At 48.8% G+C, this 16,815-nt stretch overlaps 1 protein-coding gene across 2 annotated transcripts in view; it reads right to left on the bottom strand.

The window, feature by feature from the left end:
* TENM1 (teneurin transmembrane protein 1) overlaps window positions 1-15,278 on the bottom strand; it is a 1,758,425-nt gene extending 1,743,147 nt beyond the window's left edge. The window contains exon 1 of one of the 2 annotated variants that reach the window (XM_069211839.1): window positions 14,131-15,278. The gene's annotated coding sequence lies outside the window, so the exon portion shown is untranslated. The remainder of the gene's footprint in view (window positions 1-14,130) is intronic. The other variant, XM_069211847.1, reaches the window with a different exon arrangement.
* Window positions 15,279-16,815: the final 1,537 nt, after the last annotated feature.

The following is a 16,815-nucleotide window of genomic DNA, read 5'->3' as shown; positions in this document are numbered from 1 at the left end:
TCCAGACAAAGGACTGTGGAAGTTTATTGTTTCCTTCTGTACGAAAAAGACAATGCTGAGATTTTGCTTCAATACTAAATTTGTATCTTTACAATATGTTGTAATGCATAGGTTAGAAGGCAAAGTGTGATTTGTGGCTCAGCCTACACAGATCCTCTTCATATTCGCCTTCACGGGTCATAAACAAGCACCGAATTTTGCAAGCTGAACAGGAGCCACATTAAAAGGCAATTTCCTCCAAGTGTTCACAACTTATCAACTAACAACTCTACAGAAAATGAGAATTTAAATATTCAGTATATATAATGGCAATCATTAAAGTCAGCATGCTATAAGGGCTCTAAGTTACCAAATGATGTGTGCCCAACTGAAATAAGTTTCTCACAGGGAGCCTAATGCATCCTTTCAACAAACTGTAATGCGGTTTCATACAAGATGCTCCAAAGTGATGCTGCTTGAGCGCGTCAGTGTAATGGGTACGCCTATGTCATCCATGGTTCATTTTCACAAATGCCTTAACTTGGGCACAGAACTTTAGTCATAGTCGATGGGTTTGTTCATTTTTTGGGAAATTCAAATAGGATCGTTTTAAATATTGTGCGTTTATTTTTTATTTTCTTTGCAATATTTCAATCAAGAATTGCCATGTGCTTTACTACATGGTATTGCTTATAGATCATATTCATGTATTCATTTATAATTTTTATAAAGCACTACACGCCTTCCACTGGTTTATTCAAAGCGCTACTTAGAATACAGAAAGATAAAACATAGAAAGGGGGCATCAGAGTCCAATCAGTGAGAGGCGGATCCCAGTCCCAATTTCTTAATTTGCGGTCCATGGAGTGTAGATCAGTGCATACTGGAACCGTTCAGTTTTTCCTGAAAAGATGCTAACGTGGTTCTCCTTTGAGATTTGGGTCCAAATATTTCCCAATCCTTGGTCTTTGGACCTACCTTCATGTTTCTTTTAATGTCTACAGACTCATTCGTAGAAAAGGCATCCCTTTGCTGATGGCAGGTTTCTGTTCGCAAAATAAAGGCGGATGCACATTTCCCCGGTAAGTGCGACTCCTCACTACCAATTTGGGGAGGAGTCAACTGGTCCCTGTAAGTGTTCAAAATTGGGAACAAGAGCCCTCACTCACCTTTCGGTGACATGCTTCATTATCTGGCTTTGCTTCTCGTCAGGCTGGCACTGCAATGCTATCTCGGGGAGCGCAATCAAGGGGGCTCTTTGCCAGAGATCTTTTTGAAATCTTTGCTGGTGATGAGTGTGATAATGTGGGATTGGTGAGACTAAACTGTTAAAATTGACTAGGGGAGTCAAATGACAGATCTTTATTATGAATGTGGACCCTTGTCAAGGGTAAAAACAACCAAGGTGAGGGAAAAATGAGTTTAATGACTATATTCTCCTACTCGTATATGGAGCTGTGTGTCATATGCACTACCGTCTAGAGATTGACTCACAAAGGACGGTGTTGGTAGTCCCTATACTGCCTATCATGAACTGGTCAACATGTTTCTCGTTGTGCTAGTCATAAAGATCTATGTGCGATTCATCAGGACCTAGAAAAAGTAGACATACCTAATCCTCACTGTCAGATTGGACTAATACCATGTGATATTTAGATGGAATATAATGTAGAACAGGAACCCTCCTCGAATTAAAAGGATGGGCCCCATAGGGATGGCGACAGACTTGCGTTGTCCAATAAATCTATTAATTTGGAAGAGGACCGGCGTTCACTGCAGCACCTACCCCAGCTCAGCGCTCCCTGAGATAGCATTGCAGTGCCAGCCTGACGAGGAGCAAAGCCAGATAATGAAGAATGTCACCGAAAGGTGAGTGAGGGCTCTTGTTCCCAATTTTGAACACTTACAGGGACCAGTTGACTCCTCCCCAAATTGGTAGTGAGGAGTCGCACTTACCGTGGAACTGTGCATCCGCCTTTATTTTGTTAGCCGTATGGGAGTATAATGCACAGGACCAATTAAATCTCCCACTTGATTAGCCCCCCTTTTTTCTTTTTGGCAGGTTTCTGATTGCACATGAAGCGTGTTTTTCTTCCACAGCGAATGTGGGGAATGCTTCATTGCTTGTACTTCAGTGTATATAAGGTGTATCACAAAGCATGACATGACACTCAATTCTCTTACTCGATCCCATAGGAAGACATGCCATAAGCCACTTCAATATGGCAATATATATCTTGAATGCCAAGCGGTGACAGGGCGTGTGAGAGAAAGATGGCGCGTCAGGCTGTTCTCTTTACTCAAAGCCAAAGGGAGTACTGCAAAGCAGTTGTTGTTCACAGGGATGTTGTGTGTGGGACCCGTCGTTAACTGAAGATGGATAGACTGATAAACACCACACAGCCATAGTCAAGCAATACCTTAGAGGAAATCTGGTAATATTAGCGTGATACCCATGGCAGTAAGTGTTCTGTGTTATTCTGAGGCACCATGTACAATATTTAGACACAGACCTGTGCTGCACATTCTGTTCTCTTGCCCTGTACATAAAGCCAATATTTACCAACTGACGACATAAAAAGGCTTAAGGCATAAATCTGTCCAGTATTCCATGGGTCCCCAATCCCCATATGTGGAGGGAAAACTTTTTTTGACATAACGTTTATGTTTAATAAACAGTATGCTGTTGAGATTTATGGGCAATTTTAATTGACGTTCTGATGAAAATATGTAATTCTGTTATCGGTAATTGGCACTATGCGTGATGGCAGGTGGAAGTAGCTGGTGAGTTTATTTGGTTAACAGGGAGCAAAATGGGGAAAGATTTGAAAAATAATAGCATGTGGGAGGGGCTTATTAATATTGAAATTTTCAAAAGTGCTAATGGAGTAGCATCTGAATGTGTTCTCCTTATGCTACATTCATTCGTGCTCGTCCTGTCTCCTGAAGATCTGTAAGTGCTATAGAGTTACCTAGGCCATTGGAAATAAGCGCATCATCATCTGTGCCTAACCGTGGTTAGGGAGCCTCCCTGCAGTGACGGGTTAGACAATTATGGTACAGTCCGCATTGATGGATCAGGGCGGGGCTCTCTGATGGTGCAGTATTTGTTATATCTGGTACTACTGTGTACATATTACACTGATGGTCTGTTGATATGTTACTTCCATGACCACCAACTTCACGCCCGATTATCTGTAGTTTTGTGCAGTGGTCAAAGAGAGCGGGATCGGAGGGGCAGGATGTGCCTCTACTTTTTTAATTAGGGAAAAACTGTCCCTCACTTTTTATGCAAGGACAATGGTCACAGGGGAGTTAATTCCGAGAGTTGAAATACTTCAGCTGAAGTGTAAAGCAGGGAGGCAGCTAAACAAGCCTTCTTGCCAGGGTTACTGCTTGCCGGAAAGAAAGGTAAATATGCACAAGTGGTTATTTTGCAAATGTGTAGTGTGTTCAGGCTTTGACTTTAATTAGTGACATCACTTGAAGCTTTCTCGATTAGACAGATTTATTTTTGAGTCGTACTCCAAGGGAGTTTCCAGCTGAACTGTGAAGTGCGTGGTTTTAAAGGACAGTTATAAAAAACGCACTATGTACCGGCTATTACTAAAATGTTTATTTTGGAAGCATATAAACCTTTGTGTTTATTTTGTAGCAGCCTTATATTCAAGTTTTAAATAATGATTTAGGTATTTACAGTGCTTTCTGTCACAGATTGGGACCTGGTAGCATTAAGCATACACAACTCACTATCCCCACTGCACCAACCGGTACTCCATTCTTTGGCTCTCTGATTACACACACAGACCTCTGTAGTATTAACTGATAGAGGTTTCATAATGCACATTAATAGCGATCATTCTAGAAGAGGTATAGGTCATATTCCATGTATGCGGAGCTGGGTACGGGCACTGAAAGGCAGAGAGAGTCGCACATACGCGATAGAGGTCTGAAGGCTCGCTCCACCCCCCCGAGCGCGTTCCAGAAGCGGCCTTTAGAGCTCCGCAGGGTTCCTTCATCCGGGATAGCGTCTGCGTGTTTATCTTAAATATAAATCACATAACCTCCTCAAATACAGAACATCATCACACCAGGGTTCTTCAGCTACTTGTTTAGGACGAGGTATAAACCCTGACTGGGATGGAAGAACCACACTCTACGTTTTAATACACCTGAAGACTGCCGGTGAAATGCTCAGTGTGGGCACAGCCTGGGGAGGTGGAGTGGTGATGGTGTTGGGGGAGGGGGTGATGGGAGGGTTGTGTCGGGAGTCTTTGTGGAGATGTAGCGCCATTCTCGAACCAGGTCGTGAACCGTGTGCGTGCTACTTTAGGAGCACCGGTGCCCGCAGCCCCCGCACAACAGCTACAGAGCAGCGCATGCGCAGTCGCGCCAGTCCTGCCTCTCTCCAAGGTGCGTTAGGTCCTGGTGGCCTACGGAAAGAGATGCTGAGAGTGTTTTCTGAAGTTTGAGCAGCTGGTTTAATGCCCATTCACATCTGAGGGTCGCTGTACAGTGCCGCTTCCACCCATTCTTTTCTGCATGGGAAGCCACAGGCCCTGGCTGCTGTGCCCCTGGGTCGTTTACCGCCCACAGCATCGGTGCGCACTGTGCAGCGCTGCTTCCACCAGCTGTGCCCCGGGTAGGTTCGCCGTCGGTGCCGGCTGCTCTCTGCCAGTCTTTCAACTCCATCTACCAGGCCGCTCTGTATCCTCAATGCGCGCTGTCGCCCCTAGCACTGGTACATTACACTGATGCCAACCCTGCTGCCTCCGTTCGGCGATTCACGCTGCTGCTTCCAGTGTCCTGCCCATGCTGAGCCCTGGGCGCCTCAGCCACCAGGTGCTGAAGGAAAGCGCCTCTCTCTGAGCATCTGTCACCCCCATTCACAACAGGGCCGCGCTGCGATCCTAAAAGTAGGGTCGAGAGTTCTGTGTTCACATAAACCCCGCAGCCCTCAGGGAGGTCGTGAGTGGCCACACGAACGCCAGGGGACACCGGGGGCACCCGTTAGGCCGTGTTTACAGTGATTGCTTCCACTGCCCCTCCCTGCACACAGCTCACCAAACCAGCTCTACTTGTCACAAAGCGAGGCCGGGAAGGGGCCAGTGTACCGCTGTGAAGCGGTGCATCCAGTCAGCAGAATTTTACCTTCATAGACGGTGATTCCTGCGACTCAGCAGCTCACCCTTGCAGCGCCTAGAGCATCTAAGCACCTTCACTGCGCGCGTTCAGTTAGTTCCTCACCGATAACATCAATCAGGCAATTGTAAGTAAGAAGCTCCTCGAATGAGTCCGGGTGGTGGTACAGATATTGTGTTGGGGCATCTGGAACCCCCTTTCCTTCTGGTTGCCGTCACGAGCTTTTGGAAGGTGGCAGCTGAGCTCTCTTCGTGAGCAGCCATGCCCGGTACCTGCACAGAAGGCACGGTGACGTTTCCTCCCATTCCACGTTTTCAAGATTTCCTTAGAGGAGCTTCCTGACAAAGCACCGTAGGGCGCCTGTGCGAGACGCACTGTGCATCTGTTGGGCTGCCGGGTTGTGCTCCAATCAACCTCTCATCCAGTTTAGGAAGTGGGGCGAATTCGAAATCATTCACCTGTCAGAGCAGAACGGGGCCAATATTTTTTTAAACTACAAGGGTCTTCTGACTCCAGCCTTCCACAACATCTCCCAAACATACCCCTGGCTTCTACTTGGATAATGTCTCTTTCTACATTCAAACACGATAAAATCATGATTGTAATCGTAAATCAGTGAAATCTCGCCGTGTATCCCTTTATATTTGTGCATGGTACGTGTGTGCACGTCAAAACATATTCTAATAACAAACTGAAAAAAACACACATCACAGTTAAATCCGCAAATCAACCACCACGCCATTGCTGAACAGTCAGATTTACTAACAGTTTATCTTCTGCAAAGCAATACAAAGTGATGCAAAATCTCAGCAAGTGTATTTACTTTCCAAAAGGTGCCCTCTTCTCAGGCCAAATAGTTTGTGCTGTCTTGTGTTGTTTAATGTCAAAGGGGGGTTAGTAGGGTGAATCAGCACAAATACCTATATGTGTTAACACAAAGCCCAATCTACTAAAGATACCAACAGAACGTTTTGCATCAAAAACACCTCCTTGAAGCAGGCATTAACAAGGGGGAAATGGGTGTATTTGTCAATAAAGCTACACGTTGCATTTCTACTGCTTTACCCACATGCGCATGGGATTCTTGTGAGTTTGTGTAGACACAGGAATCTGTACTGAAAGTGTATGCTTCCAGTACAAGTCCTGTGAGGGACAGAACATTTTACCACTGCACCGTGGTGTGAGGATGTGCATCACGCAAGGCAGGCTTTTTGTGGGCCAGTGGAGGGGTGACAATAGCACCATGCCGATCTGAGTAGAGATGGCTCTGCGCTGTGTTTTCGCCCTTGCACTGCAAGTGTGGTTGCCGCACTATGTTAAAAATGTGTAATTATGAGTTTCGACATTCATTGGACCTGGACAAAAATATTTCACTGACACACACGAGTGCAGTCCTCGGGTAAAGACATTACCATACATGAATCTATGCTTCAGAAAGCCGGTGTTTTGCTTCAGCATCACAGCTAGCTCCTTAACCCCCTCTTCAGCCCCACCACACTGCCCAGTGTTAGAATAAAACCAAACACAGTGCCCCACCATTCCCCACTTTAGCTTCATACCATGTTCATTGTCCTACCACCCCTACAATATTACAGCCAGTATCGTGCCCCAGTGCCCATCCTCAGCACAACCCCACGCGCCAGGGCCATTGTCCATCATCAGTGTCACATTAATCATAATGCCCATCCTTAGTATGAAACTAAGCATAGTGCCCCAGTGCCCAATGTTAGCACAGCACCTCCCACCGTGGCCCAGTGCCCATCCTTTGTGTCAGACTAGCCAAAATGTGCAATGTCCACCCTTGGTATAAGACCGAGCATAGTGACCCAGTGCCCATCCTCAGCACAGCACCATCCACCGTGGCCCAGTGCCCATCCTTTGTGTCAGACTAGCCATAATGTGCAATGTCCACCCTTGGTATAAGACTGAGCATAGTGGCCCAGTGCCCATCCTCAGCACAGCACCACCCAGTGGCCCAGTGCCCATCCTCAGCACAGCACCACCCACCGTGGCCCAGTGTCCATCCTTTGTGTCAGACTAGCCATAATGGGCAATGTCCACCCTTGGTATAAGACTGAGCATAGTGGCCCAGTGCCCATCCTCAGCACAGCACCACCCACCGTGGCCCAGTCTTCATCCTTTGTGTCAGACTAGCCATAATGTGCAATATCCACCCTTGGTATAAGACTGAGCATAGTGACCCAGTGCCCATCCTCAGCACAGCACCTCCCACCGTGGCCCAGTGCCCATCATTTGTGTCAGACTAGCCATAATGTGCAATATCCACCCTTGATATGAGACTGAGCATAGTGCCCCGTGCTCATTTTTAGCATAACACCAAGCACTGTGTCCAAGTGCCCATCCATAACAATACACTAAGAAAAGTGTGCAAATGGCCATGCTTAGCATAACACTAAGCACAGTGCCCCACTCCTCCCTTTAACATCCCTCCTTGTCCAGTGTCTCACCTCCCCTTCATCCTTACCACAAGCAATGTGCCCTTACGTTCGTTACTAGCATACAATAATCACACTGCCCCACTACTCCCTCGTCGTCATCAATATTGTGCTACTCTTAGGTGTATAGGTTTACACCAATGCCCTACCCAAAAGCCCCTTCTTTGTGTAACACCAAGTAGAATCCACCACAGCACAATGTTGCGTCCTATTCAGAATCACGCCACACACAGTGTACCCATATCTATAGCATTAGCCCTCAAGAAATCCCTCCTTCTTCAAAAGCCCCCCCAAATGCAGTGGGTCAGTGTCTCCTATTTAGCACCACCAAAGTACCCACGTGCCCATTTAGAGCATCACAATGTACTGCCGTTTACGTAACCTTTGTCCCATATTCAGACTATCATTGACCCTGGCCATGCTCAGGATACTGCTGACATGTTAGTACTCCCCGTGGCTCATCGCTCAGCAGGCGTCCCTGATGAGATGACATCATAGCCGTGGTGACCTACCAGTATGAAAACTGATTGTTGGGCACTCACTTTGTTGGCCGCATGAGCACAGTGCCCTCTGAAATATTGCAAGCCAGCTGGCATCCCATCTTCCAAATCAACACTTGTATACATATTGCTGTCGTCAGTACCATAACCGAGTACCCCCACCATCTTCAGTATTTCATGGGAACACAACGCACCACCTATGATAGCACACATGAGCAGGTGGCATCCTCAGCAACATACTAGGCCTGGTTGAAATGTGTGTTCTGTACTTAGTGTAATTTCGTTAATTTTACATTACTCTTGTTATGTGACCTTACACTATTGTGCTACACTACCTTAGTACATACCGTTCATGGTACAAATTTACCGCTAGTGTACTGGAGCAACATGTACAACAAAGCACCACCGTCTGTTGTTTGCTTTGTTTTTGTTTTGTTGTTTTAACTATTTTTTGATGCAAAATGCATCCTCGCGCCCAAAGTGAACAGGAGTATGCGTTTCACGCTGAATTAAATGCCAAATGGCAGGTTTGCATTTCACATAATTTCACATCATTCTGCTGGAATTTTGTATAATCAAAGGAAAGCTTATTACACACATTCCTATAACATTGAATAGAAGGATGCCACCTTCAGTACTACATACAAGTACACTACACTATACTGAATCACAACCATATACAACTTGAAATCATTAGTATCCCACTCAAATACCATGAATCAAAACCTTTGGTGTTAGATCAGAGCAGAGTGTACACGTTTATCAGTACACAATCACAGCACCCCACCATCAGTACACGGCCACGCCCTGCGTGACATCATCAATATCACACTCAAAAACAGAGTGCCATCTTCAGATTTACACTGTACGTCATTTTAGTGTCAAATCAGTGCACCTTGCACTCTTCAGTATCAGACATGAGCAGAGTTTTTGATCTTCTCTATTACACTAACGCACAATATTTCATCTTCAGTACAACACCCAGCTGAGTGCAGTGTGACATCTCAAGTGTCAGACCCTACCACATTGTGTCACGGTGTGTATCTCATCAGTGCTGTGTGTGTCATCTTCAGTATCTCATGATAACACTGTGCCATAGTCAGTATCGACAACCCAGTGTGGTATATTTTGAATAATGCTAGAGCACTGCATCCCATATCCACTATCATACACACGTGCCCCACATCTAGTATCACCCAGAGCAGTTTTTCTTATACAGTATCAGACTACAGCAGTGATTCACCTTCGAAATCACGCCAGAATAGAACACAAAAGCACAGTGTGGTATGTTCAGTGTCAAACAAGAGCACATTGTGGCATATTCGATGTATTAGTGTATGAATGTATGTAGTATTTCTATGGCACAGACCTAGCCAAAAGGCAGCACTGTACAGGACCAAAGACAAGCATAAAGATGATGAGTCATAGGCAAGGTAGCTTGTTTATGAACAGTTAATACACTTCTTTAAAGAGATGCGTCTTCAACTCTTTACTAAACTGGAACAGCATTGGGGCAGTTTTGATTGATGTGGGGATATTGTTCCAGATCCTGGGTGCATAGATGGAAAACTCCCTCTGCCTTTTATTTTTTTCCTCCTCTTGCTCTGTAGTTTGATGGTGTCCTGGGTGCTAGTATGCCAATAACCACTGGAGACTGTAAGCTTGTCTGCAAGATGAGCAAGGGTGCTAGTCATGATGACTTTGTAAATGTTCGATGCCACAGCAGAACACATATTATGTTCAGTTTCACACAAGAGCACAGTGTGACATATTCACTAACATAAGTGAGTAAAGTGAACCATATTCCACATCGCCACAGAAATGAATGTGCTATGATTGTTATCATACATGAGCACAGTGTGTGATATTCGGTACCATATAAGAGGCAAAATCAGTATCACACATAAACACAATGTGTTATGGGTAATACACATGAGCATTGTGGACCATTTGAGGATCGCTCATGAGCATAGTATGCCATCATTAGTATCACACCACAGAACGGTGAACCATGAATAGTATGACACATGAGCACACTGTGCCACCTTCTGTATCATTCTAGAGCTTAGTGTGAGTTACAGCATCACATCTGGCAGATCTCCTATATTCATTTTGAGACAGGAGCAGTGAGACGACTTCAGTATCACACTGCAGCACTGCGTGCCATCTTCAGTTTCCCACATGGGCACAATGTGCCATCTTCAATGTCGTTCTGGGGCACCATGTGGCATCTTCAGCATCACAGAGGAACACAATGTGCCATCTTCAGGGCCAGTCTTGAGAACAGTATGCCTTCTTCTGTATCACAGTGGAGCATGATATACCATTTTCAATATCACACCTACACAGCATGACATTTTATTATCACATGGGAGCACACTTGACAATCTTAGGTATTATACAGGAGCAACATCTGCCATCTTCATTATTATTCAGGTCTACGATGGACTATCAAATGTATCATACAGATACACCATGTACCATCTTCATTATCACGTGAAGCCATCATAGTTATAATACAGGAGTACAATGTGCTTCATTCATTATCACACAGGTGCACAATAGGACATCCTATTTATCATACAAGAGCACCACATGCCACCTTCATTATTGCGTGGACCATCATCTGTATCGCAGTGGAGCATGGTATGCTAACTTCATTATCACAAAAAAACATGGTGGCCCATCTGCATTGTCACACTGAAATACCAGGCGCCATCTTGAAAACGGGGCTGTTGCACTGTTCCGTCCTCAGAATTCCACTGCAGTGGCTTGTATCATCTTAAATATCACACAGAAACATGTGATGTCATCTGACCTATTACAGAGGAGCAGAATGCACCATCTTCAGTAACAGAGTCTCATCCTATTTAATACGCATGTGGCCCCATTGGCAAAGATTGTCCGCTCTTTCAATCTGGAGATTCTGTCATATGCTGATGACACCCAATTGGTGGTATTGAACCTGGAAAGAACAAGAGCCAGGTTATATTACTACTCATGTGATGTGGCATCTTGGATGAAGCAGAGCTGTCTTCAACTCAATGGAAGGAAATCTAAAATTCCAATATTCAGCAAAGCACCTCAGATCTGGTTGGATAATTGGTTGTGTAAGGAATTAGATACTCCTCCTTGCCCAAATAAAGTAGTAAAGGTTCTTGGTATTCTGATGAATGACAAGCTTAAAGGAGCAAGCCAAGTTACTGTATTCTAAGATACTTGTTTTGGAATCTTTTCTTTGTTCAAGCAGGTCTTCTCCTGTCTCCCTCTGAATTGTAGATAGACCATCATTTTAACTCAAAATCCATCACCTTGTCTATGGAAATACTCTGTTTGCTGCAAATGAGTTCCTTATGTTGCACCTGCAAGTGGTCCAGAATACAGGGGCTCAAATGGTTTCCCATGTTCCATCTGGCACCTCGGCAGGACCGGTTACAAAATCCCTTCCTAGTGAGGATGCGTTGTATGCTTAAGCTTCTTTGCCACGCTCACAGAGGCTTGAACAGTGAGGGTTTAGTTTACACACGTACAAGAACCAGGTTTCACCAGCCAGCTAGGAATCGCAGATCTTCTGACATTGCACTGGCCTCTACCTGCCGCATTTGGACTGCTCAAAACGGAGGTCAGTCTTTTCCTTACCTTGCACCTTAGCACTGGAATAGGTCGCCTCTACATATTCGTGCTTGGCACAGCTTAGATTTTTTTTTTTTTAAGTTACTAACAACCTTGTTATTTTAGCTGGTCAGCCTTTCTTTTACCCGTGACATTTGCTCGCCTTCTCTGTTTCGGGATTTAGCTCCGGGATACTCCTGATGGAGTGAGCTGTTCAAACTTTATTAAATACCGCTAACATACAGGGCCACAGTGTGCCATGACCAACGTGTTAGCTGTTCACAAAATGAAATCCGAACTCTGGCCCCTAGCACCGCTGTCGAACGGCTTGTGCCCCCACACCTGACAGGCTCGTGCACTTCGTCTTAGCGAGGGTCGCACTTCCCCTCCTCGTCCGCCGTCCTCTCGAGATCTCATCTGCTCCACGTGCACCATCACTCCACACACTCGCCTCGTACCCCATCAGCGGCACCAGATTCCCTCTAGGACACTTCAGGTTGTGAGCACAGTCCCACCTTGCAAAACAGTAGGTGCCCGCGACTTGGCAATCAAAGTCGAGCTTCGCACCAGTGGCCAGCCGGTGCCCGCCCCCTCACATCCTACTCATACCATCAGAGAGCAGCGGGTCTCTTCAGAGACTCACATTGCGCATTTCATATCCCATACTTCCCGGACTCTTTCAGAATAACCCGTTGTGTTCCCTTTCCCATTCACAACAAAGCCGTGCAAAAAAGTGTCCCTTGTTCATTACACCCGTACACGGCTTCACACCTTCACTCGCGCGCTCTCCTATCACTGATTATACGCACAGGATTGTACAAGCCGTCCTCTTAGAACCACGGATGTGTACGTTAGCCACACGCAGCTACACCCGTCCCCCACAGCCTGACAGCTCAGCTTTCATATCGCACCCCCTCGGAATCTCGTGCACGGTGGCCATAGGTAGCCACACTGGTCCACCACTGACTGACTGCTCGGACTTACACCCCTCACGCACAACGCAACCCCTCGGAATCACAGGAGTGCACAATCTGTCCTCTCAGGACCACAGCCGTGCACGGTGGCCACACGCAGGTATACTACTCCACCACAGACTGTCTGCTCGACCTTACACCCTTCATGCACATCGCAACCCCTCGGAATCACAAGAGTGCACAATCTGTCCTCTCAGGACCACAGCCGTGCACGGTGGCCACACGCAGGTATACTACTCCACCACAGACTGTCTGATTGACCTTACACATTGCAACCTCTCGGGATCACACGAGTGTACAGTCTGCCCTCTTAGAACCACAGCCGTGCACGGCGCCACACGCGGGTATACCAGTCCACCACAGACTGTCTGCTCGGCCTTACACACACGTGCTTACACATCGCACCCCTTCAGAATCACAGGTGTACAGCCCGAACCACCGCTCTGCACGGTGGCCACACGCCTGCAACCTTGGTATATAGGTATGTCTGCTCGGCATTAAACCCCTGATTACACATCGCACCCCCTCAGAATCGAACGTGTACAGTTCTAGCCGCCGTGCACAGTGGCCACACGCAGGTATACCAGACTGTCTGATCGGCATTACACCCCTACTCACACATCGCACCCTCACAGAATCACAGGTGTACAGCCCGAGCCACCGCTCTGCACGGTGGCCACACGCAGGTTTACTAGACTGTCTGCTCGGCATTACACACCTGATTACACATCGCAACCCCTCCAGTGCGCAGCATTTTTATGCCTCATTTCTAATACTAGTCAGTGTGAAGTGAAATAAATGAAAACCATTGCGAATGCTGCTATTGTTGAAATATAATCACTACGTGTCCTTAGGAGCACACCTTTCTCAGTTTCCCAGGATTTCGGTCTCACCTGAGTATATAATCTCACTTGTACACCGGATCTCCTAAAAATCACACCCGTCGCTAGTCGTCCTCTCACCACCTCACTTGCGCACAGTGTACTCCGCTCTCACACAGCTGAGAGGTTTCACACCCACCAACTCAGTCTTCCAGATTCACACCCGCACGTGCTCCCACGAGAAGTCAACCAGTGTCAAGAACGTCCCTCCTGGCCTTCGCCGCGCTCAGGATCATCCTTTGTTATACAATCAAAATATACAACAAAAAAAGAATCACCCGTGTGCCACGTGCGCCTTCGGAGTCACATCTATGTACCGTGTTCCAAACCCGCGCCTACTTGGCCATACATGCACCACACCAGCAGAATTGCCGCTTTGAACGTGTCCCATTCGTCACCCGAGTCCATCAGCACAACGTGCTCCTCACCTGTTACATCTCACCCCACTGTGTCACCTCATGACACCCGGATAGGGACACGTCCCGCCATGCGTGCCTTCACCCCTACATAGGAGCATCACTGCACCCCTATAGGAGCCCCACAGCGTGCCGTGCCGCTCTGCACCCACGCAGACCGATGCACCTACCTGTTCAGTAGAGCGAGTCCCTCAGCCGCGGCTTCCAGGCACCCCGACCCAGGTGCCCAGGTACTGCCATGGTCCGAGGTCGGCGCCTCTTGCCTCCGCTCTCCTCCACGCTTACGGGCAAACAACGATCCTCATCGCCCTCTCGGCATAAAACATGTGCGGATCCTGCATGTGGCGAGGAGGGGACGTGATGCTGGCGAGAGCTCAGTGGGAGTGCCTACCCCGTCCAGCTGGTGTGCGCTCTGCCAGAGCGCCCAGTAGCCGGATGCCACCAGTGATCTGTGCCCGCAGGCGAGTGTGCCTGAGCAGTCCGTCTCTCCGTCACTGCAGGCGTCTGTTAAATCCCTGCAGGACGATGCTGAGTTCCTGCCGCCTGCTCTCTCCCCTTCTGAGGGATGGGACTTCCTCTCACAGGCAGACTGGAACTGTGTCCCCCCAGATTGCTGATTGGGCCACGCAAGTTGGTCCACTGTCCCAGGAGGCGAATGTCATGCCCTGCAGATTAGCCCTCGGTCCCTGCAGCCTAGTGGCTGGTACCTGCGGACCGTTACTCTAGCATCCCAAAGCGGCAGTGTCTCATTGCAGTCTGCTGGTGTGATAAGGTATCACGTAACTGCGGGCTGGTGCTCGGTCCCTGCAGGCTGATGCTCGGTCCCTGCAGACGTATGCTCGGTCCCTACACGCTGAAGTTTAATCCATGCAGAAAGCTGCTCAGTGCATGCAGGTGTGTCTTCTATCCACGCATCCTGGTACTGCCCCGTGGAAGCCCGTTGTCTTCTGGCGGCTGTGCTCCTGCAGGCGGGTATTTCTTCCCTGCATGCAAGTGGTCTGGCAGTACAAACTGGTGGTCCGACCCTGCCGGCTGGTACACTGTCCCTGCAGGTTGGCACTTGCCGGTGATGGATATTGCTCTGCCCTCACACACTGGCGTCGCCTCCTTGCTGCCAGGTGCCGCGCCGACCCAGCAGGAGGTTTGCCGCCCCTTGCAGATGGATGCCCCGGATGCTGAGCCCGCTCTCAGAGACAGATGCTGGTCCTGATGCTGTTGCCTCTGCCGCACGCCTCGTCCTCCTCCAGCTCCAGAGGCAGAAGCCGCTCTTCGCCCCTCTCAGCGCAGAGCCACAGCTCCCAGACTGTACCATCTGCGCCAGATGTAATGGGGGCGCGGGGGAGGGACGAGAGAACTAGACGAGTCCACCTCACAGAGGAGGAGAGAAGAGGCAGTGAGCAGGAGTCCGTCCGGTAGCAGCGTCGCCTTCAGATACGACCAGCTGCTGCGAGGGTGAGGCAGGGATGGGGCAGAGGAGGAGAGAAGCAGCGAGGAGCTGCAGGGGATCTGGAGCGCGAGGGGGCAGCAGCGTGGAAGCGGGCAGACGGAGAGAGGGTGTGCTAGGATGGGATGAGACGGAGGAGGGCAAGAAGGGTAGGAACGGGCAGGAGAAGGCAAAGGATGTCAACTGACAGAGGAGGAAGGAAAGGATTAAACGGGCAGAGAGAGGGCAGGGCCGAATGCTTGCTTTCTGTTCAGCAGGGGAGCTTGGGATGGACGCAGGGATGTGAGGAGGACACCGTAGAAACTGGCAGAGGTGAAGGGGGTGTGAGACCAGAATGCGGTCGGGCAGAAGAGGACACTAAGATGCGGCTGCAGAAACAGGAGGGCGTACGGTCGACCAGATTATGGTGGAAGGAGGGGAGGGTTTCAGTTGATAGAAAGGAAGCTTGCGAAAGAGGGCTAAATTAAGGGAACGAAGAGAGGAGGAGAAAAAAGGGTAGAGACAGAAAGAGAGGATCAGAGAAGTATGGGCAAAAACAGACAGGAGCGGTCACTTGAGGACAGACAGGGAGGGGAGCGGTGGGTGGAGAGCGGGCCCGCCGGCGGGCAGAGGGTGAACGCGGGGTGTTGAATCCTGAGAGGCTGTCGACGTGAACACAGAGGGAACAGGCGCAGGGGGGAGGCTGATATAGGAATGGGGAGGGGGCGGCAGGGGACGGGGGAAGGAACACGGACGGGCAAAGGAGGACTCGGGCGTAGGGTGGCAGTGAGTGGGAGACGCGCGAGGAGCAGGAAGAGACGGGGCAGGAAGGGCACGGAGGGACCTAAAGACGAGGAGGGAGAGCAGACGGGGTGACAGGGAGGGCACAGTGAGACCTGTGGGTGGGTGGAGGAGAAGAGAGGGTGTCAGGGAGGGCACAGTGCGACCTGCACGTGGGGGGAGCAGAGAGGGTGACAGGGAGGGCACAGTGGGACCTGTGGGTGGGTGGGGGAGGAGAGAGGGTGACAGGGAGGGCACGGTGCGACCTGCAGGCTGTTGGGGGTGGGATGGGGGGCAGAGAGGGTCATTCCCATTTTCGGGGAAGGGATCCACCTGTCTTCTTGCCGTTGACTGTTTTCAAGCCTTGTTCGGGGAAGAGGAACAGTTCACCAATCTGTGCCCTTCTGGTCGAAGTGAAAGTGGCGCCATCAGTGCCAGGTCTGAATGCAGCCAGTGCACTCAGCCTTGAGTCCGCCGATGCAACATGTTTGCACAGTCCAACCTTTGACCAACCGCGCAACTTATATACACTGTCAAACAACGCCAAGGTGCGGTGCATTCCGCCAGCTTTTGCAAGGAAGGACCAAAGGACCACTCTCCCGTCCACCCACAAAACTCACACCGCCAAGATGCCATCACAGTCAGACAAGTC

Source organism: Pleurodeles waltl, chromosome 2_1, assembly GCF_031143425.1.
Source record: "Pleurodeles waltl isolate 20211129_DDA chromosome 2_1, aPleWal1.hap1.20221129, whole genome shotgun sequence".
Taxonomy (NCBI): Eukaryota; Metazoa; Chordata; class Amphibia; order Caudata; family Salamandridae; genus Pleurodeles; species Pleurodeles waltl.
Note: the sequence above shows the minus strand (reverse complement) of the source record. Positions and strands in the feature narration are given on the sequence as shown.